The following is a 22,471-nucleotide window of genomic DNA, read 5'->3' as shown; positions in this document are numbered from 1 at the left end:
CATTCCTGTCAGGCAAATGCGTTTGAGGATGGCACGGAGCAGAGGTGATAAGAAGAAGCAGCCTGGGAGGAGAGACTGTTGCCCAGAGAGAATTCTGAGGGCCAGGTAGAAAGGTTTGGAGGGTCCCATGTAGTCACCAGGCTTGAGTTTCTCTACCCTTGTTGTACAAAGACGCCCACCGTATCATTTTCATTAAGAAGAAAACACATTAGAGCCCCAACTTCATCATACATTTAAAACCATATTATACCACTATAAACATCCATAGCTTCCCCCAAAGAATTCTGGGAACTGTTTTGAATTAAGGGTGCTGAGAGTTGCTAGGAGGCCCCAGTTTCCCTCACAGATCTACCATTCCCAGAGTGGTTTAACAATCAATTCCTCGGGGAACTGAAGTTATGTGAGAAAAATAGGGGGTCTTCTAACAACTCTCAACACCTTTTACAAAACACAGCTGCCAGGATTCTTTGTGGGATGCCACAACTGTTAAAAGTGGTGTGATACTGCTTTAGATTTATAGTGCAGATGGGGCCCAGGTCTTTCCTAAATGATGCCCTCAATTTTAGTTGCCAAACCTAGCAAATGTTAAATGCTGGAGGTGCAGTGATGGGGAGGAACAATGTCTGCGTCATAAATGAAAAGCAGCGAAGGAAGTGTCACAACTTCATTTTACAAACATAACGCATTGTCATGGCAACATGACTCCTAGCATTCTGTTTTTTAAAAAGGGAGCACTGAAATGTGAAGAGTGATGCAAACTCCTTCCACAATGTGACAATTGTATAAAGAAGCCTACGTTGATAGTACACAGTAATTCAAACAAATACATCTTGAGATCTTTTATACCTAGACAGAGAGATTATGCATAATATTGTCTATGAACCCTGTTAGTTTGCAAATTTGTGCTATTTGTTCAAAACCTCACTAGGGATTGAGGCAGAATTACATGAGTCAGAATTTTGGACTGATCGTTATACAGTTATGGAAAACCCTTAAGAGTTTAGAGGGTTAGAGAAAGAGAACCAGACTTGCTCAGAATTTGAAATGTTGCAAGATGCAAAGGTTGCCAACCTTTTGCGCACATTCAATGAGCACATTCAGAATTTTGAGAAAGCCCAACAGTCGTAAGTCACAAAATGGCTGTCCCATATCACAAAATGGCTGCAGTGGGGCCATGGCATAATGACAGCCACTACTAAAAGAACAGAAAAAATACAGGACCACAAAACTGGATGCTTTTCCCATCAGCCACCCCATCAATGGGGAAAAGGCACTTACATCAACCACTGGCACCCTCACAGATAGAAGCTCTTTGCCCACCCATCCTGTTCAGAACAGGTAGGACAGTAGGCATCCAATCTTGGCATCTAATGAATAGTGGGTATGTTCAAGGGAGAGCATCTTCAATGCAGGACCTGAGGAGGAAAAGCAAACAGTCTCTTGTGTAATGCTGAGTTTTGAGGGGATAGTTACTGAAATATTCTGCAGACACCCTAGGAGGCACCCTAGACCCATGCAGAGAGGAAGGGGGAGCTCAGGGACTTAGAGGGCTAAGCTGGTCAGGGAGCCCCACCAGGGACTTGGCTGCCTTTTTGTTTGAATTTATAATTTTATTCTAACAAGATTCCCACCCAGTGCCTCAAGCAAGCTCTGAATGGGCCTGCTGGTGGGCCTTCTGGTGCCCATGAATGACAGACTGGTAACCACTTTAAGGCTTAACACACTTACATGTTATTGCATTGGCAATTAGGGCAGGGAACATGAGGCTTGTAGACTAGTTCAAGCCCTTGCTGGAGGCAGAGTCTCTGGCAATATCACTGCAGCTGTAGTGTCTTGTTCACTTTGGAAACAGACATGAAACAGCAGGAAGAGGGGCCTGGAGGACCTCTTCCATTTTCAAAGCAGCAGCATTGGGAAGAACTGTCTGATGGTATGTGCTGCTGGACATAGAAGAGGCTGCCTTGGAAGGTGGTAAGCTCTTCTTCATTAGAGGCTGGAGTATGGTGAAACAGTAGATTTCCTGCATTGGCTTGGGATGATCTCTGCATTTCCTTCCAACTCTCGTAATTCTGTCAGGCTGCATATCAGGCAGTTGAGGGACAGAATAAACGCAGAAGGCTTGCCTCTTTGACTTTGCTGCTTAAAACAGTTATATTTTTATAATTGATGAAGGAAAACACAACATAGGACTGAATTAAGTTAATCAATGTCTTTTCTGTCCATGCCTCATCCAAGCACTACTTGATGATGTTGGGCTGTGAATCCTAAGCCAATATATAAATATGCTTGTGCCACTTTGATCGACAAGGACAGATTGCTTGGCAAGGAATAGCACAGGGCAATGATGCTAGAAGAGAATCCCAAGCAAAGCACGCTATAGTCAGGGAGCATCCTAACTTCTGCCTCAGGGCGATTCATTTGCTGCTTTCATCCCTTTCCTAACTTCTTATGTTTGTGGGCCATGTGTTATGTAAAGAGCATTGGAAACATGGTGCCCTCCTTGAAATAAATTGCTTGGCCCAAGTCTATCCATCACATTATAAAAAAATAAAATACTGCTTTTCAACTGGGATTTGCTACTCTTCAGACATGAAGAGATGATAGGTGGATAGATGCTTGAACGAGCTTGGAAATTGAACAATTGCTGATGTGGAAGAGCATCCTCTTGGTTAGTGATGAATCGCCTCAGTCTGCACTGAAGCATCCCTATCTGTGCATACAAGACTTGCACTGAAAGATGCAATAGAGCTTTGCCATGTTTTCAGGCCAAGTACAAACTTGCGTCTGTTATCACCAGTTTCCTAAATCTCTTCTAAAAGCAAGAGATACCGGTGGGGTGACACTGCTTTGTTTTCTCCCTGGCCCCACAATCAATAACCTAGCAGAAATCTTCCAAACTCTTTTGTCCCCAGGATGCAGAAAGGTTTAAGTGATGCAGTCCCTATGTGCCTGCTACCTCTATAACTTGTTTCACACACCTCACTATAGACTGAGCAGGACAGGACCACTGTAGAACTTACATGGTTTCATCAATGAATTTTCACTGTAGTAAGTTTACTTGTCTAAGGAGGTTCATATACCCCACCAGACCAGTCTATCAACTCCAACATGGACAAAGCATTAGGGTTGATGGAATATGTCTTCCTCGGGGGTACAGAAAATCTCCCCATGTGTCATCATCGCTACCCCTCAAGTCATCAATCTTTTGGACATTAGCTCTCCTCTCCTCACTGTCATCTGAGCCCAAGAGTGGCTAGATTATCCTTTCACTGAATGCATACCACTGTGTGGTTGGCAAAACAGCATCCACTACAGCCTTCTTCTGCAGCCTGAAACAAGGCGTGGTGTGGACCTTCCACCCAAGATTGTTTTACTTTGATGTTGAACAAGCAGGGGTAGTACATGCAAACAATGCATTCTACTATCAGTCTTAAGTTGTTGAGGGTTTTGCCTTTGAGACCATTTTTTGAAACCCATATGCAACAAAGCCTGTTTACTGTTGTTAACCACCCTGAATGGCTCACTGGACCATTTTTAAGAAATGCCAGATCTGTGTGAAGTTTTCCTGTCCTTATGGCCTGTGTGATCCAATTCCCATATGCTTGATCTGCAGACAGATCCTTTATGACAGTGAAGTAAGAGGTTCTTCAGTTGAGAGTTTGGTAAATGAAGGTTCAATTTCAAGATCCATAGCATCTTGCCAATGCTACCTGCCCACTTGCTATTTAGAAAATATCTTCCTATTAAGCACTGTGATTAAGTGCCACAGGGGTGTGGAGGACACAAACCAACCAGATGCTTATGACTAAGCTAGACCTCTACCCAGTGCATGGTATCACCCTCCCAGCCAGTGCTAACATTTGTAGAATGATCTCCAATGGCCTGCAGGCTCTTATCAATGTCCTTGTTCATGAAATCTACAAGACTATTAGCTGGTTTTTCTCTCGAGCCTTTATCCAGAGTGAAGATATCTTCCACCTGGCTCACTGCACACAGAATAATGCCATTCTGTGATGATGCTGGGGAACTGCTGATCTGAATTGTCTGCTTTCAACCTAACTTTAGTTGTATCTTCACGGCTGTCAAAGAAGATGTAGTCAATTTTACCGTTCTGACAAAGACCATCAAATTCCTGATCCAAGGATTTCATGACTTTTTCATTGTATCCAATGAAATTATACTCAGAGTAGACCAATTAAAACCAGTGAACCTCTGGCAGATGAAGGTGATCGACTACATGGAATTGGCAGAAATGACTGGCAGAATCCGAGACCAGGGAGAAGAGTTGGTGAAAGAAGACTGGAAGAAATTTAAAGACTATTTACAGAAATATTGTAAAATTAATGAATGTTAGAAGGATGTTGGAAAGAAACTAAGGGGTTTCCAGCTGTAATGCTTTAGGAGATACGAAAATAAAAGGTTTACAAATGGGTAAAAGCTTAATGGTAAGGTTTTGCTGAACTAACAAATTGAAGTGGAATACAAAGAAGGGAGGTATGAGGAGGTCTGGGGAAATAAGCGTAAGGAAGATATGTTATGGAAAACTACTTGATTTTTAATTGTTTTTATGTTGTATTTTGTATTTTGTTTTTTTAATTTTCCATTTTCATTGTTATATTTTAAAAACTTTAATAAATATCTTTTGGGGAAAAATAAATAAAAATAAAACCAGTGAACCTCAATTAATCACTACCCTTAATTTCAATGAGTCTACTTTGTGGGTTTGGTGGTGGCGTTATTCACATTTTTGACATAACACCACACAAATCAATAACCAATTGAGTAGTACCCTGTTCAAAATAGAGTGTATTTTTGACCACTGTCACATATATTTCTTTAATTTTACTTTCAGAGAAATAGTCAAAAAATTGAGATTTCATGTCCATTAGTTGAAGAGGAGCTAGTTACATTTGCGAAGAGCTCACATCTGTGTATATTTATTGTATGCAGCTGCTATGCTCCTGTTGCTTGTCAGTTTATTGGTGCGCAACATAAAATCGTGCCTATCGGTAGTGTCTGTGTGACTCATTCCTTTCAATATCCCAAACACCAGAGTGAGCTTCTCTGTCAATTTAGTTTGCCATAATTTGGCATCCAATTATTCAAATTGGAAAATCAGGACTTTCCAATAATGTGCCACCGTTAATGAGGCTACTTTGAGAATGACTAAAACTATGTATATGTACATTAGAAGCTTGAAATGCAGTAAGGTTGTTTCTCTCTGCTTCTTTCCAAGTCACTTTTTATTTCACTTTTATGTCGCTCTGGAATTCACTGACCCTAAAGCCCTGCCAGGCTCTTTCCTTGTTTGTTCTTAGGTGCCTGGCCAAGGTACTACTGTTCAATTGTGCATTTTACTTTACCAACAGCTGACCATGTTCTACCTCAGTAAGGACAATAAGAAGAGTCCCATGGCTGGATCAGGCCATCTAATCCAGCTAATCCATCTAACCCATCTAATCCAGCATCCCGTTCTCACAGTGAACACCCAGACCATGGTTGCTATCTTGGACTTGCACCTACTCAGTCCTGGCGAGTTGACTTACTGAGAACAAAATTAACCTTTTAAGTTACATGCTGAATGATCTCAGCTGTTGCACTTCCAATTGGCTTAATTAATTAATTAGTAAAGGAAGCTATTGTCTGCTGAATGCCTGGGATTAATGCCTTGCTGATTTAGTTTTTAGGAGAAAATCTACTTTGTACCTTTACACACACACACACACACACACACACACACACACACCAGTACAGAAAGATATATTTTTTAAAAAATAATAATAAAAATATATTTTTATTAAAGATTTCTTTGTGTACAAAAACACATGCGTTGTCTCTTTTTTCAAGTTGTGTTTTCTACAATTCAGTTTCATTTGGTGTGAAACATTAGTATTACATACAATGTTAAGTTGGGAAGAAAAGAGGGGGAAAGAAGGGGGAATGGTGAGTGGGGTCAGGTGGTTATGTTTCTATTTTTCTACTTAGTGGGGGGCGGGGTTGTGTCAGCGTCACTTGTGTGGATTCTCTTACTATTCGTTCATTGTGTTTCCTTGGTGGTGAGAGAGGTCGGGGGTGGCCTAGGGTGCATTTTAAGGAATCCACTTCTTTTTTTAAAAAAAATCCGTCATGTGCACAGTAAGCAGCCTCCCTGCCCTCCCATACTTACAGAAAAGGCTGGGTTTTCAGGAAACATGGATCCATTGAAAGGCTCCAGAATGCAGACCATTGTCGAATGAAAAGCACCCCCTTCCCACCTGGAAAACAAGAAAAAGTGACAAAAGGAACCTGTACCCCACCCATGAGAATTACAGACAGATTTTCCTTCCATTTTGATGTTTTGGGGGTACATTTACTTTTACTCAATAATTGGTGCAGAATGGTCAAAAACTGCACACCCAAAAATGGCAGAGCTCTAATTGTTTTATTCCAGTACGTTTCCGAGCACAATTCAAAGTGTTGGTGCTGACCTTTAAAGCCCTAAACGGCCTCGGTCCAGTATACCTGAAGGAGCATCTCCACCCCCATTGTTCAGCCTGGACACTGAGGTCCAGCACCGAGGGCCTTCTGGTGGTTCCCTCACTGCAAGAAGCAAAGCTACAGGGAACCAGGCAGAGGGCCTTCTCAGTAATGGCACCCGCTCTGTGGAACGCCCTCCCACCAGATGTCAAAGAGAACAACTACTAGACTTTTAGAAGACATCTGAAGGCAGCCCTGTTTAGGGAAGCTTTTAATGTTTGATGTATTAGAGTATTTTAATATTTTGTTGGAAGCCACCCAGAGTGGCTGGGGAAGCCCAGCCAGATGGACGGGGTATAAATAAAAAATTATTATTATTATTATTATTATTATTATTATTATTATTATTATTGCAGTGCTCTACAACAGTGGTGAAGATCTTCAGTCCATGGAAGTAATTAAGTATCCCCATTTGCCCCACAAGTCTGTTTTGGCCTTGCCATAGTTAACTGAGGTATGCCTGATGTCATATACGAGGTCAGTTGTGAGGCAGGCCAGGATGTGGATGGGCCAAAGGGGTGTGATTTGTACTTTCAAGTCCTGAAAATCAGCTGTGCCTTTGCCCTCACTGTTTAATTTCACACTGAATGTGCAAAACCGAGTCACCAGATGCCATTGGGTGAATGACAGGTGGGAGGCCCACACTGCCCATCTGTCAGACTTGGTCCATGGCAGGTGGGGTGGGGAAGATAAGGATGCAGACAACTATATGGAATCTTTCTCCTGCTCTGCGATTTAGGCTTTCATCCTACTCTCATTCTGATACAGAAACCTACATTGAAAATTACAAAACACAACTGCAAGCATAGCCACCTTTGTAAGTTGAGTCAATCAGATCATGGCTCACAACAAAAGCCTGGCTTTAGGAGACCTGTCAGAGCAGAACACATTTAACAGTTTCCGATGGGAAAATGCATAGAAGAAAATGACAGGTTTGCTTTTCTGTTGTCTGCTAGCAAGAAATGTGAACTTTTCAAGTGTGGCTGTGCCTCAGATAAATACAAGGGCAGCAAAAAGATTGCTGTGGAATCAGAGTGACCAGTCTGCACCCCTACAATTTCAGTGGTGGTTTGCTGACACTTGAGAGTGCCTTCACAAAATCTGGCAAGAAGGTGAGATACAGTGACCCCCACATTGCTCCTGTGAAAGATTGCCACATCAAGCACACCACTTCAAGGCACTTCCAACTGTGGAAATAACCTTTCGTAGACCCCTAATGGGGAAGCTGTCAATGTAATGTGCTCATTATTGCATGGAGCTGCTCCTCATGTTGATCAGAACAGCTGCTTGGAATACCTTGAACAGCAAACTCTGGGGAATGTTTATGAATACCAGACAGGGTGTGATGAGGTGGCATAGGTCACTTTAATTGGTGTTGCCTCCGGGTGACATGAAGGTACCCTTTTTACACTTAAAGCCACCCCTAACCTAAGTTTCATTCATTGGGTACATGTCAAGATTGATAGCATGGCACACTATAGCTTTTTTACCAAATAAATAAACAAGATCCTAGAAACATCATTGTTTCACCCCTGATCTTTCTGCAATATAATTTGTAGTCTAGGAACTAAAAACACACAGAAAATACATAGTTGTGACTATGGATAGAACTGTACACATGTATTTACGGTGGTGGCTCCTCTTTTAGGGAGGCTGGGGCACTTCTCCACCAAACCCAGTCTGCTCTCAGCCAGAACCTATGCTTGCCTTCTCACAACTTGCCATAGTGGTGTCACTGACAGTCAGCTCCCTTCTCCTTATTATCAGCGCTGCCCTTGTTGAACTCAACTGAGAGAAGAATGGGGACAAATCTTAGATGAATTGGCTGTGCCTGTAATTAGCTCTGGCTTTACCTACACTTCACCTCCTTGCCTTCCACCCTATTGGTTTCAATAGCCACTGGTGACCAGGCACCACTGCATACCTGGAGAGAGAGTTTGAATTGGGACCATGAAATCAATTGGCATTATGGGGTAATATCCGGTTTGGACTACTGCAATGCACTCTATGTGGGGCTACCTTTGAAGGTGACCCGGAAACTACAACTAATCCAGAATGTGGCAGCTAGACTGGTGACTGGGAGTGGCTGCCAAGACTATAAAACACCGGTCCTGAAAGACCTACATTGGCTCCCAGTACATTTCTGAGCGCAATTCAAAGTGTTGGTGCTGACCTTTAAAGCCCTAAACGGCCTTGGTCCAGTATACCTGAAGGAGCGTCTCCACACCCATCATTCAGCCTGCATACTGAGGTCCAGCGCCGAGGGCCTTCTGGTGGGTCCCTCACTGTGAGAAGTGAAGTTACAGGGAACCAGGCAGAGGGCCTTCTTGGTAGTAGCGCTCGCCCTGTGGAATCCCCTGCCATCAGATGTCAAGGAAATAAACAACTATCTGATTTTTAGAAGTCATCTGAAGTTTTTAATGTTTGATGTTTTATCATGTTTTTAATATTCTGTTGGGAGCAGCCCAGAGTGGCCGGGGAAACCCAGCCAGATGGGTGGGGTATTAATAATAATAATAATAATAATAATAATCAGGAACTTAAGGATTTGACCCCAAATCACCTTCTCCCAATCTCAGCAAAATGAGTTTTTGTACAAACTCTAATTATGATGTCATATTGTCTCATACGTGTGCACACGTGTGCACCCCCCCCCCAAATATATATATCAGTGTGGTCAGTGTCTTCTTTCTGAAGATTCCCAAAGTGGCAGATTTACAGGATTTAAGACTGGTTTTCACAAGAGATATTATGAGCAAGGTCACTGCAGGTCATGAAATTTTCATCAAGATAATGGCAGAGGGGCCAATAATACAAACATGTTTGCTTTGTTGAATGGCATCAGTGGGCAAAAGCCTGATCTTTACTGAAATGGTATAAAATGCTGAGCAAGGGCTTCATTGTGACTTGCAGCCACTTAGTAGCCTTATCCTCCATGAATTTGTCTGGTTGGTTCCACATCTTGTGGAAACCAATCTTATTGTTTGACAATGTGTGAAGAAGTCCTTTGTTTTGTCACTCCTGAACCTCCCACCATTAAACTTGTTTGGATGACACCCAGGTTCTACTGTTATGAGAGACAGATACACATTTTTCTCTACACTGTCTCCCTATGATGGTTTCTTCCACAGTGAGGGGACCACCAGAAAGCCTTTGGTGCTGGATCTCAGTGTTTGGGTTGAATGATGGGGGTGGAGATGCTCCTTCAGGTACACAGGTATCCCATCCCCAGGAGGAAGCATTGCCTGTGACAGCCACCTAGTGTTCCTAAGTGATAAGACCAGTGCTTACCAGTTTTCTGGAGGTGGCTCTACTACCGAGTCAAGGCAGACAAGGAGGAGCTACAATGCAAGAAGGAGCAAAAGAATCTTGCTTGGTCAGATCATTGGTCCATTTAGCTCAGCACTGTCTCCCCTGCCTGGCAGCATCTCTCCAGCTTTTCAGACATGGGTCTTTCCTAGCATACCTGGAGATGATGGGATTGAGCCTGGGACCTTTGGCGAGCACTTTGTGCTTTGCCACTGAACTGCAGGCATTCCCCAAGGAATCCCACCCAACCTGGATGAATGCTTTCACTCTTATATGTGATCATGAGAAGAAAACAGAGATGCAAACTCCATATGTCTTAGTCAGTTGAACTTTAGAACAGGAGTAGCCAACATGGAGAGATGGGCCTTAAGTCCCATCCTCACTTTTCATAGTCTATGCTGGCTGGGGATGATGAAACAATAATCCAACTAAATTGGAGAGCACGACATTGGCTTCCCTTGCTTTGGAATACATCAAATAAATTTCGTCAGCCTCTTTTAAAAGAATAAAGAGGGAGAAAGGCCACATCCTTAAAAGGTTTTACTCCCACAAAATCTATTTTTTCCTAAAAGCCACGTCACAAAATTTTCCTAGCTATGTTTGAAAAGAACAGGTGGGGGGAGGGGTGCAGATGTAGTTCGTAAGGAAAGAAATCTACTTGTAAGAGAACTGACAGGAACAGACCTTTTTGGCGACAACTTTGTTCAAGACTGCTCTGGCTGTCACTCATTTAAAGAACTAATTAATGCATTACAACATTACGACATCCCCCCCAAAAGCAAGATAAAAAGTCTTCCCCTCCCAATAATATTTGCTGTGTTTCTGTGGTGATGTTCAAAATTAATTACAGTATGGTGACATTTAAATAGGTATATTGAAATAATTAATCTGTTAACTTGCCTGCTTATGGCTTATGAATGGGTCAAAGGAAAGAAGTGATTTCATGTTTTCTGACTGGCATTCTCTTTTCTTTTCATTTGCATCTTAATCCCACCATTAAGGTGCTTTTTTAAAAAGAATAATAATACAAAAATGTTTAATTTAAAACCTTCAAAGTGTGTTTTTTCCTCCACTCTTTTATCCTTCACAACACTTCCTTAGTTGTTTTGAATAGCCTAGAAAAATAAAATAAAAAAGAAGAGACAAGCACATACCATTTAGATAACATGTTTAACTGAAGTGAGCAAATTAATCTTTCCCCCTAATTTATCCAGGTCGGTTCACCAGTGAGAGATCTGTACCACAAAAAAACTGGTCGCAAGATCTAGCTAGGTCATGCCACCAATTTTATGGTGTATAAAACCTTGCACTAAATAAACCTTCCGGATAAATCTGGGAACGAGTCCTAGTTCAGTAGTAAAGTGCAGGTAGGAACATAGGAGTTGAGTTCTGGTTCAAAGCCAGAACCCACAGAGAAAGTGGCAGGACAGGTTAGAGGCTTCAGGACCATGGATAGCTCTCCAGTTCAAAAGGATTACCGTAGGTGACCTGTGTTCAACACTACTGCATACCACTGCAACTCAGAGTGGAGAATAGTGGGTAAAATGGCCAAGGTAAATAGCATTGTCATGATTCCTGAATCCACAGCAGCTAAGAAAACAGACCAAACTCAGGGCTCTGAACTGACTGCTGGAGATCAAAAGACTACTGCACATGAGGCTGTCAAACAGGAGCCCTCATAAGAACTTGACCACCAAGACATGCAGTGCCAGAACCCAAACCCTCACAACCCTTCTCCTGGGCTGTGATATGCCTCACACTGTACATTACCAGTCCAGTGGTGCAGGAAGTGCCTAGGAAAGAGTCTGTGAAATGGAAGAGAAGTGCTTACCTTCAGGCCAGAGGTTTGGTCTGCTTAAGCTCCAGAGTTATCCACGTGGGGATGGAGAATACCTGCTTTGCATGCAGAAAAAGTCCCTACTTCAATCCCTAGCTTGTCTGGTAGACTCGAGAAGGACCTGGTCCTGAAGTTACGGAGAGCTGCTGCAAGTCAGTGTGGACAATACTGAGCTACATGGCTTGAATCAATATAAGGCAGCTTCCTGTGTTCTTAATCAGATCCAATGTTTAATAATATTAAAGGAAAAATAGATGTCAGCAGTGAGAAAAGTATTTGGGGTTTTTTTTATAATTCAATGAAAAGCTGTTAAAGGACATCAGTTTCCCATAAGCGTATGATCCTTACTAAGCAGAGAGCCATCAAGTATCAAATATAGCAAATGGTTAAGGATTGCAAAACTGTGTTCCATATTTTGTTTCTCCCTGCAATTGCCCAATTATTTGACTGATATTTGACTCCAACTCATTTCATCTCTCCCTGTAATCAAAGAAGCACACTGATAGGGGAAAAAATATCATTAAGACCCCAATTAATCAGGGAGGCATTGATTTTTGGACAAACAGAAAGTGTTTAGAAATGCAAGCCTATTATCTAGTTCTACACTAGAGCAAAATGGGTCTGTGCTATTCAGAAACCTCACTGTGAATTCTGTCTGTATTAAATTAATCCAACAGTTGCTCTTGATATATTTTCCTGCCAACTGCTATTATTATTATTATTATTATTATACATTTCTTAGTCACTGTTCTAAAAAATGACCCAAGGGTGGGTGCGCGCGCACACACACACACACACAAAATTTACTTCATAAAATTAATAATAAAAAATAATAACACTATGGGTATTAGTGTTTTGGTTTGTTATTATGTTATGTATTTTTGCATTTTTATATTGTAAACTGCCTTGTGAGCCTGTAAAATATTATCCACCACTTGATTGTAAAAAAACACACAAACAAATCTCAAAGTAGATCACAAAAAGATAAAGCAATAAAATGGAGAAAGAATTCACAACTATACTTTACAACAAATCAGTGTTGAAATAGTAAAACAGATTAAGATGACCTTCTTACCACTTGCTTGCCCAGATGCTTAGAAAGAATGTTTTTAGCAGTCACCAGAAAGGGTAGTGAAGGTGCCTCAATAGGCGGGGAGTTCCAAAGTACAGGCACTGCGACACTCGATCAAATTCCTACAAATGCAGAAGTTTATAGAAATACAAAAATTTAAAACCAAACAATGGGCTGCATACAAAGCTAGTCTTACTCAGAGCAGACCCATTGAAAATCATAGGCATGACTAACTTGGGCACATTAATGCCAGAGTGAAGAGGAAAGTTTGGGGGCCAAAAATACTCTGTAGTGCCCATGCTGGGGCAAGCATTCTATATATCCATTGCTGAATTCCCAAGTCATCAGGCCAATGGGTTAATTTATGTGGTTAGAGTTTAGTCTAGCAACTGAACTGCTCACTGTGCCAGCCTGATCCCCACCCAGCATGCTCCCCACCTGGAATGGCTTTTTCACATAAAGTTTGGTTCATATCTCTGCCTAGTCTGTAAAATCAGATTTCTTCCTTTTGCGTAGAATGAATAGAGATGATGCTGTGGCTCTTGACTGACACAACAAAGGAGGTATATGTTGACAACCGCAGTGCTGACTGTTGCCTATTGGAACTAGTAGGGTGCAAGGCAGGGAGGCCAATGGTAGGTGGATCAAAAGCAAATGACAGGCGGAGCCACCTTCTGAGTTGACTGCAAATAAGATGGCAGGCAAGTGGTGGCTGGCTGAGAGCACACTGGGGGTGGTTAGGCAGTCCCCATTTGACCTAATGGATCAGCCTCCATGGCTTTACTGCATCCCCCCACCTTCCTTCCTTTGTTTTTCTTATAACCTGTGGAGCTGTAAAGCTGTGATATCCTACAGTGTCTGCCATAGATGTACTTCTTAAATGAAACTGCATGCTGCTGTCTTGCTATGCAGTGTTGCAGAGCTTACTTCATTATCACGCCCCGACAGCCAGAGGAAGGAAGCAGAGCACCGCAAAAGGACTGTCAATTGCCAATCTCAGTTCAAGTTCAGTATAATGCCTCTGCCTGTTTTGAATGCATCTCTACGCACGGACATCACCACTTGCAGTTTACAGGTGATGCTTTCCATACTGCCTCTTTGAGCAGCAAGCGGAGGGTGGGGGGAGAGGCAGTGAGCCGGAACTCCCTGCTTTAGCTGAATAGCTTGCCAAATTGTTTGGCTGCTTGAGCTCAATAATATATTTTGAGACACTTGGCTGTGTGCAGCTCCATAGATCTGGTTGGCTTCTTGCACACTCCTCTACGGTTCATGCTTCACTTCTCGGGCGGGGAAAATAAATAAATATTAAGTGATAAGCAGCTATAAACACCGCCATCTGTTTGGAAGAATACCCACACTCTATTGCAGCCTTTTCTAACCTGGTGTCCTCCTGATGTTTAGACTAGGACTTCCATTATCTAACAGCTACTCATCTTGATCATTATGTTCTACCACCGCTGCCTGAGGCAGTATGTTTCTGATGATCAATTGCTGAAAACTGCAGGAAAGACTAATGCTGTTTGCATTCAGCTCCTCCTTCTGCGCTCCCTATGGGCATCTGGTTACCAACTGTGAGAACAGGATCCAAGGTTAGATGGGCCAGTAGCCTGACCCAGCAGGCTCTTCTTAGGTACTTAACCCTGACTATTGGCCATGGTGGCTGGGGTTCATATAGTGAAATGAAATAGGATTGGACAAATTCATGGAGGATAATAATGGCTTCTAGCCATAATGGTTATGGTCTACTTTCCCTATTGAAAACAGTGTGCCTCTGAAGGCCAGGAGCTGGGAATTACAAGTCTGGCGTTTGCTGTTTCACACATATAATAGGCATCTGGTTGGCTACAATGAGAACAAGATGCTGGACTAGGTGGATTCTTGACTGATTCAGCAGAGCTTTTCTTAATGTTCTAAGGTTGTAGAAGGCTGCTCCTATTCACCTACGACAGCTACAACTCGCAGAGTGTACCTCTAACCAGGGAACTCTGGGAATTTTAGCTCGGGGAAGGGAATAGAGATTTCCTACTAACTCTCAGCACCCTTAACAGACTACAATTTCTAGGATTCTTTGGAGGAAGCTGTGACTGTTTAAAGTAGTACGATACTGCTTTAAATGTCTAGTGCAGATGGGGCCTAGGATAGGTTGAGTAATTTAACTGAGTCTTCTCTGAGGGAAACTTAGCTGAAAACCTTGAACTGTAGCACTGCTGTTAGGAAGCGAGGATACACTGCATGATTTTGCTGCAGGTCCCACTTGTCATCCCTTATCCTAGAGTCTGGCTGCTTTGCATTTTTTTTGTTAAGCATTATTTAGCAAATTTATTAGGAAACAAGTCTGCAAATTCAGCATTTATTAGCGAAGGAAAATTAAAATGCTAAGCTGTTATACCAGGAGGGAAAGCCTCTTCATTTGGGAACCATGCAAAGATAAGTACCAGTACAGGAAGGGACAAAATCAAATAAAATGGTGAGTGCGACAGTAATATTACAATGATATTGTACTACTACCAGAATTGGTTGCTGGAATATTATTCTCAGCAGTTTAATAAAAGAGAAATGGGATTGATTCAACAAGGTGTACCCTAAATGCTACTGTAATATTTTCTACAGTACTTTCTTTCACAGATATCATTTTACTCATATGAAAAGACATCATATGAAAACAGGCTTCATTTTTTAATGAAAAGAACTCTGAAAAAACCCCTCCAATGGCTTCCATTTTCCTATTGGCCAGAGGTACTTTGGCATTCTTCAGCTTTTTCCCTTTTCAGTTTACCTGTCGCCAAAAAGAATGGATAATGGAAAAAGTATGTCAAGGCTACCTGTACCTTTGCATATTTCATACTTCTCCTACTTGCAGAATTTTGTAGACAAGCCTCAAAAATCCAACCAGTGAAGGAAAAGAATCAGATTTCATTTGGTTCTTAAAATGGACAATGATTCCCTGTACAGTATATATTGATTGGGTCTAGGGTCAGCCTGCTCATGAGATGGGATGAAGCAGCCACTTCAGGGGTAGAGACCCCCAAAGAGGCAACCATGTGGGCACCACACCACCACCTCTGCCACTGGCGAAGAAGCAGCACCAGGATCGGCGCTGATTTATGTCAACATCTCGTGTGATTTTGCTGAAATTATGTGAGATTGCATGGAGCCTGAGAGATCTTGCAAGATTTCAGTGAGATCTCACGAGCCCTAATTAGCTCTGCAAGCCAAGCATTAGAGCAATGGTTCCTAAGCAGGGCCTTGCTTCAATATCTTACAGGCTGCGGTAGAATGTGGTAGCAGGGAAATCCCAGGCAGTGCTGGCCTGAAGGAGAGCACCAAGATCTCCCTCCTCCCCAAGATGGGCATGCTTAAAAAGTTTTGCTGGACTACTCAGCCATCCGTTTCTGCAATCTCCATCCATTCTGCCACCTGAACTGAAGCCACATGCTTTGCCTTCCTGAATGGTACATTATATGGTACACAAAAGCACAGAATCAACAGAGTGGCAGAAAGATGTGGTTTTGTTAGGGCTGGATTAAAACTTTCCAAGGGCCTAAGTACTTAAAAGGTTTAGATGGCCCCAAACAATAATAATAAACAGTAAAATAAAATGGTGCTTTTCAAAATGAAGCAAAACCTACAGTAAGATTGCAAATAATGTTTATCTTTGCATATTTTCACCTTATTTATATCTGAAAAAACTCTCCTATTTTTTCTAATTGCAAGGTATTTGATCAGAACTAATCTTACGCGGGTGGCGCTGTGGGTAAATCCTCAGCGCCTAGGGCTTGCCGATCGCATGGTCGGCGGTTCGAATCCCCGCGGCGGGGTGAGCTCCCATCTGCGGTCCCAGCTCCTGCCCACCTAGCAGTTCGAAAGCACCCCTAAAAGTGCAAGTAGATAAATAGGGACCGCTTTCTAGCGGGAAGGTAAATGGCGTTTCCGTGTGCTGCGCTGGTGCCGGCTCGCCAGAGCAGCTTCATCATGCTGGCTATGTGACCCGGAAGTGTCTCCGGACAGCGCTGGCCCCCGGCCTCTTAAGTGAGATGGGCGCACAACCCTAGAGTCTGTCAAGACTGGCCCGTATGGGCAGGGGTACCTTTACCTATACCTTTTTAATCTTACATAATATATCTGCTTCTATACTTAGTAGAGTTGATGCATCCAGCCTCCCTTGTTGCATAGTTTTTCTGCTGGAATTTTAATATACTTCAGCTGCGTAAATGAACACCCAGTTGATCAATTTGTGACCACTAAAGTTAAAAATCTGGTAATAGAAAATTTGTGTGGTGCCCCCTTCTCTTGATGTCCTAAGCATGTGCTTATTTTGCTTAATGATTAATTCGGCCCTGGGTTTTGTGGAGGCCCTGATCTTGATTCAGAATAAGGGGTGCAATTGTTAACATCTTTACAAGAGGGGGTGGTCCCTGCCTGCCTGAAGGAGGCAGTGGTAAAACCACTCCTTAAGAAACCTTCCCTGGATTCAGAAAACCTAACTACCAGCCAGTTGCTTATCCCCCTTTCCTGGGCAAGGTTCTGGAATGAGTGGTCACAGACCAGATCCAGGCGCTTTTGGAAGAAATTGATTTCCTGGAACAGGGTTTGGCCTGGTTTTGGCACAGAAACTGTTGTTATTATTATTATTATTATTGGTCGCCCTGTATGATGACCTTTGTCGAGAGAGAGACAAGGGAAACATGTCCCTGTTAATTGTTCTCAACCTCTCAGCGGCTTTCAATACCTTTCATCAGCCATGGTATCCTTCATGAGTGACTCTGAACTGGGGGTTGGTGGCACTGCTTTGCGGTGCTTCCAGTCCTACTTAGATGGTTGTTCCCAGAGGGTGTTACTTGGGGAATGCTTTTCAGCCCTGTGGAACCTTCAATGTGGGGTTCTGCGGGACTCAATCCTACCCCCCATGTTGCTTAACGTCTACATGAAACCACTGGGTGGGGTTATCTGGAGGTTTGGAGTACGTTGTCAGCAGTATGCTGATGACACTCCGCTCTAGTTCTCCTTTACATCTGCAGGTGAGACAGTGGATGTGCTGGACCAGTGTCTTGCCTTGGTAATGGGCTGGATGATTGAAGCTCAATCCAGATAAGACTGAGGCACTGTTGGTGGCTGGTTCCCTAGACCAGATGGCTGGGAGATCACCTGCTCTTGATGGGGACTCTGACGTTTCCTCCACAAACATCTCAGTTGCACTGGGGGTGGTACAAAGTGCTAAGAGATGAAATAATGAATGATGCATTCATTCATCTCTTAAGACTGACGGCTCTTGAAATAAAAGGGATGAAGAAATTATATTGATTTATATAGCTTATATTATTACAGAGACTGGTCATTCAGACACAATCATGTCTGAACAAATTGACCAACAAAATGTCTACTTTCAATTTTGTAAACAGCTAGGTAAAAAGGAAAGACTAGCTCATGTACACATATACTTGGAAGCAATTTATTCCTCTCTTTTTTAAAAAAAAGCAGGTGATTTTATTTGTTTTATTTGTTTATTTATTTATTTTGTTTCCTTTTTGTATGTGTTTTTTATTTTTTATTTTTTGCTTTCTCGGTTTTTGCTTTCTTGATTTTTGAATTTTGAAATAAAAAAAATCAAGAAATCAAGAAATTAGAAAAAAAATAAAATATCCAAAATCGAAGAATTGAAAGAATTGAAAATAAGAAAAAATTAAAAGATTGAAAAATAAATTAAAAATACAATAAATAAATAAATAAATAAAGCAAGTGAAGTGGCTTATTTAAGAAAATAATATTGTGAAGCAGAGGGAATGCTAGATTGATTAAGTTTGTTTATGCAACTCTTCTTACTGGCAATGAAGCTCTAATTTTGCTTGTCTAAATACTTAATGGAAATGAATGCCTAACAAGCAAACAATGTAGATCTCTGGACCCACTCTATGTTTGCGGTGCCTAAGACTGTACAGAATTGGAAAGCACCCTTTCAAAATCAGTTTTTTCATTTCAGCTATACTTGGGCAATGAGGTGAAATCCTTTTTGGGGTGAAGAGAATTGGAGCTGCCATTCTTTTAATTTTGGGGCATTCAAAATGGCTACCAGGATTAAAAAACATGACTGCCTCCTTTGCTACAAATGGCAAATACCATTGTAGTAGACAGCAGCTGAATATCTGCAGAAAAATACACACTGTTACAGAGTGGGCAGACCATCCATCCAGCAACTCATTTTATTTAAGAGGTATAGTGTTGAATATCCCTATAAAGAAAGGGTAGTGATTGAAGTAGGCTTGTTAGAAATACAAAGTCACAGTGTGCTATTCTGTGCAACCCTATTTTTAACTCTGAACTACTAGGGCAAACTTCTTTATGTTTGGATTTCTTTCTCTTTTTTTCCCTAAGAATGTCTTGCAACATACCTGCCAAAAAAGAAGCTTCTTTTGGGGGGAGGGATTGGATGTTTTTGCATGTATAAGCAGAAATAGGCCCACTGAATTCAATGGAGTTTATATGCTGAAGAATTAATGAAATTACCTGGAGAAACAAAGTTGGGAGATGGACTGTTTCAAAATAATAATAATAATAATTCTCAAATTATTCAATCAATTCCACAATTTTTGTTTAATCTCAATTTCTCCCCAGTTCTAGGTCTTATCTGTGGCATATATTTAAAGCAGCATCATACAATATTTAAGTCATGGCTCCCCCCCCAAAAAAAAATCTGGGAGCTGTAGTTTGTTAAGCGTGCTGAGATTTGTTGTTGTTGTTTAGTCATTTAGTTGTATTCGACTCGTCGTGACCCCATGGACCAGAGCACGCCAGGCACTCCTGTCTTCCACTGCCTCCCGCAGTTTGGTCAGACTCATGCTGGTAGCTTCAAGAACACTATCCTACCATCTCGTCCTCTGTCGTCCCCTTTTCCTTGTGCCCTCCATCTTTCCCAACATCAGGGTCTTTTCCAGGGAGGCTTCTCTTCTCATGAGGTGGCCAAAGTATTGGAGCCTCAGCTTCAGGATCTGTCCTTCTAGTGAGCACTCAGGGCTGAATTCCTTAAGAATGGATAGGTTTGATCTTCTTGCAGTCCATGGGACTCTCAAGAGTCTCCTCCGGCACCATAATTCAAAAGCATCAATTCTTCTGCGATCAGCCTTCTTTATGGTCCAGCTCTCACTTCCATACATCACTACTGGGAAAACCATAGCTTTACTATACAGGCCTTACGAACTATACGGAGATTTGTTAGGAGACCCCTATTCCTTCAAGAAGTTACAATTCCCAGAGGGTGCATTGAATGCTTAACCAAACTGCAAAGTGCAGCTCTGGGAGAAGGAATAAGGCTCTCTCAGTAGCCTTAGCAAACTACAGTTCTCAGGATCCTTTTGGGGAAGTCGTGACTCTTTAAAGTGGCATCAGTGTTTTAAATGCATAGAGCAGATGGGGCCCTAGCGAGGCCATAGAATTGTAGAGTTGGAAGGGACCTGAGGATAATCTAGTCCAACCCCCTGCAATGCAGGAATACACAGCTGTCCCATATGGGGATCAAACTGGCAACTTTTGTGTCCTATAAAGAGAGGCAGCTTTCATCCTCTTCTATGGAAAGTGGGAAAGGGGATACAAATTCTATACATTTTCAGGAGGTGGAGAACTTTCCATATGATAGGAGGCAGCAGAGAGTTTCAGTGGGTTTTTCTTTCTTTTATGTAAAGCAGACATTTGAAATGTTAACAAAGATTTACCAGCAGAAGTAGATGCCAAGGAACCCTCCTCTTAAGAAAAAAAAAATCTGTAAAAAAGTCACGTTCAGATATATATTTAAATACCAATTTTTGAATGTTTTTCCTTTTAAAATACAGATTTCTAAATACATGTTAAACAGTTCTAAACATTTTTCTTTAAAACACAAACAAACATACATTTTTTTTTTTTGCATTTTTCAAGGAAAATTGCATAGAAAAGTTTAGGAAGGGTGAAAGCTCATGGATGGCTAACCTGATCCATGCATTGGTCCAGAAGGTCAGATCGGGCTGGAATTTGCAAAGATGAAAATGCTCAAGCGTCTCTGTGTGCAAATGCATTTGTGCAAATGTTTCATTCATTTTAGTGTAAGCAACATCCAATGTACGTCAGATGACAAATGATATTTATTTAGCCAAAGCAACATGAGGTTTCAGTTGCCCAGCCTTAAAAAGCATGGGAATTCATATGGGAATGATGCAGCGACATTGTACAGCAAGCCCCAATCTGCAATTTTAATGTATACTAATGGAGCACAGTGACATTGGGGTTCGTTTATCCAGTAAAACACTCTGGACTGACATCAGGAATCATCTAATATAATGATAAAAAGCTCTTTCAAAGGCTAAAATGATTCAGCTGACAAACTGGCAATTACTCCCACAGACTCTCCAAGCCTGTCTTTAAATAAAACATTTGTTAAAACATTCCACTCTGTGCCTTGTGTCACCTGCAGAAAGATTAATTCTATGGTACATTCTCTCTGCAAATAATTTTCAGGCAGTGTTTGGTGTTGTGAAAACGCACACACAAAATTTTTACAAGATCTCCACTTGTGATGCCTAATTAGCATTCCTTTACAAACCAGTGATCTCATTATCTAGTTTGAGTCATCCCTTTTTGAAATTTTTCTCTTTGTATTTTTCTTTCTTTTACTAATTTGTAATTAAGATGTGATTAAATTAATCCCATATTTAAAAATGTGGATTTGGGCTTTATTATTCAGTGCATTCACTTATCTTCTATAGGTCTTCTAAAGTTATTTCCCTGGACCGGAATTCTGTAACCATTTATATCTGGGGCTCTCAAATTAACAACTGATTTAAGAAGGGGAGAAGAGCATACAGCTCTATGCCCACACTCAGCAAACACAGGAAGTATGTAGTGCCCAATTGGTGGGTGGTAAAAGTATGGTGAACTCATTCTCCAAGCGCTGGCCCTTTTGTAGAGAAGATGACAGCACCCCCACCATCCCCAGAACAGGGGTGGTGAATTTCAGGTCTGGGGGGTCAAATCTGTGGGATGTTAGCATCCCAAATGCATATGTAAAGTGTTAATTGCAAGAGTTGTAGAACTCTGTGATGCCATACGGCTGAGACAGTTATTTTCAGTTGATACAGTTATGGCAATAAGTAAACAGTCTTAATGGTTAGAGCAGCAAGCATGTTAAGTTGTGCTGCTGTCTGCCTCGGAGTATCAGTCAGCCTGTAAATGTTAGTCATATATGTTAGGGTTGCCATATTTTGAAGAGCAAAAGAGAGGGGATGCTATGATGACCATTCAAAGCAAATAAATGCAATTTGTCTCAAATTTTATCCTGAAAAAGAGGATGTGTCCTGAAAAAGCAGCACACATGGCCACGCAAATTAGCAATTTAAGAAACATCTGCCTGCATTTTATATTTAATCTGCAACTGCAAGCACAATAAGTAAAAGTTATTTGTTTGTTTGTTTGTTTAAAAAAAACTTTAAAAGAAGTGTTTTGCACAGTTTTTAGAGGACGGGGAAAGAGAACTAATTCAAGGGTCAAATGAGTGAGGGCTGACTTCTGCATACTCTGCAAATGGGAACTAGGGTTTAATCCCTACAAAATCTGGAATTCCCCACATCAGTGGTGTAGCATTCTAAAAATCTTGAAAGCAGTGTACAATATAAAAAACAAACAATATCATTAAAACCAATACAACAGCAACTTAAGAGCACATAAAAGCAAAACAGAATTTCAGGAGATTCAAACACATAAAGCAGGGGACAAAA

The 22,471-nt window shown here is 41.6% G+C and overlaps 1 long non-coding RNA gene across 1 annotated transcript; it reads right to left on the bottom strand.

Moving 5' to 3' along the window:
- Positions 1 to 410: 410 nt before the first annotated feature.
- Positions 411 to 21,004, bottom strand: LOC310697948. The gene is made up of 6 exons (XR_014521264.1): positions 20,691 to 21,004; positions 12,738 to 12,856; positions 11,657 to 11,789; positions 10,874 to 10,940; positions 6,167 to 6,254; positions 411 to 1,415 (listed from the first exon to the last, which is right to left on the bottom strand). It is a non-coding gene; the product is annotated as an uncharacterized lncRNA (long non-coding RNA).
- Between the last annotated feature and the right edge of the window lie 1,467 nt (positions 21,005 to 22,471).

This window comes from Podarcis liolepis, assembly GCF_965112155.1.
Source record: "Podarcis liolepis genome assembly, chromosome: Z".
NCBI lineage: Eukaryota > Metazoa > Chordata > Lepidosauria > Squamata > Lacertidae > Podarcis > Podarcis liolepis.
This window is presented reverse-complemented; position numbering and strand designations above follow the sequence as displayed.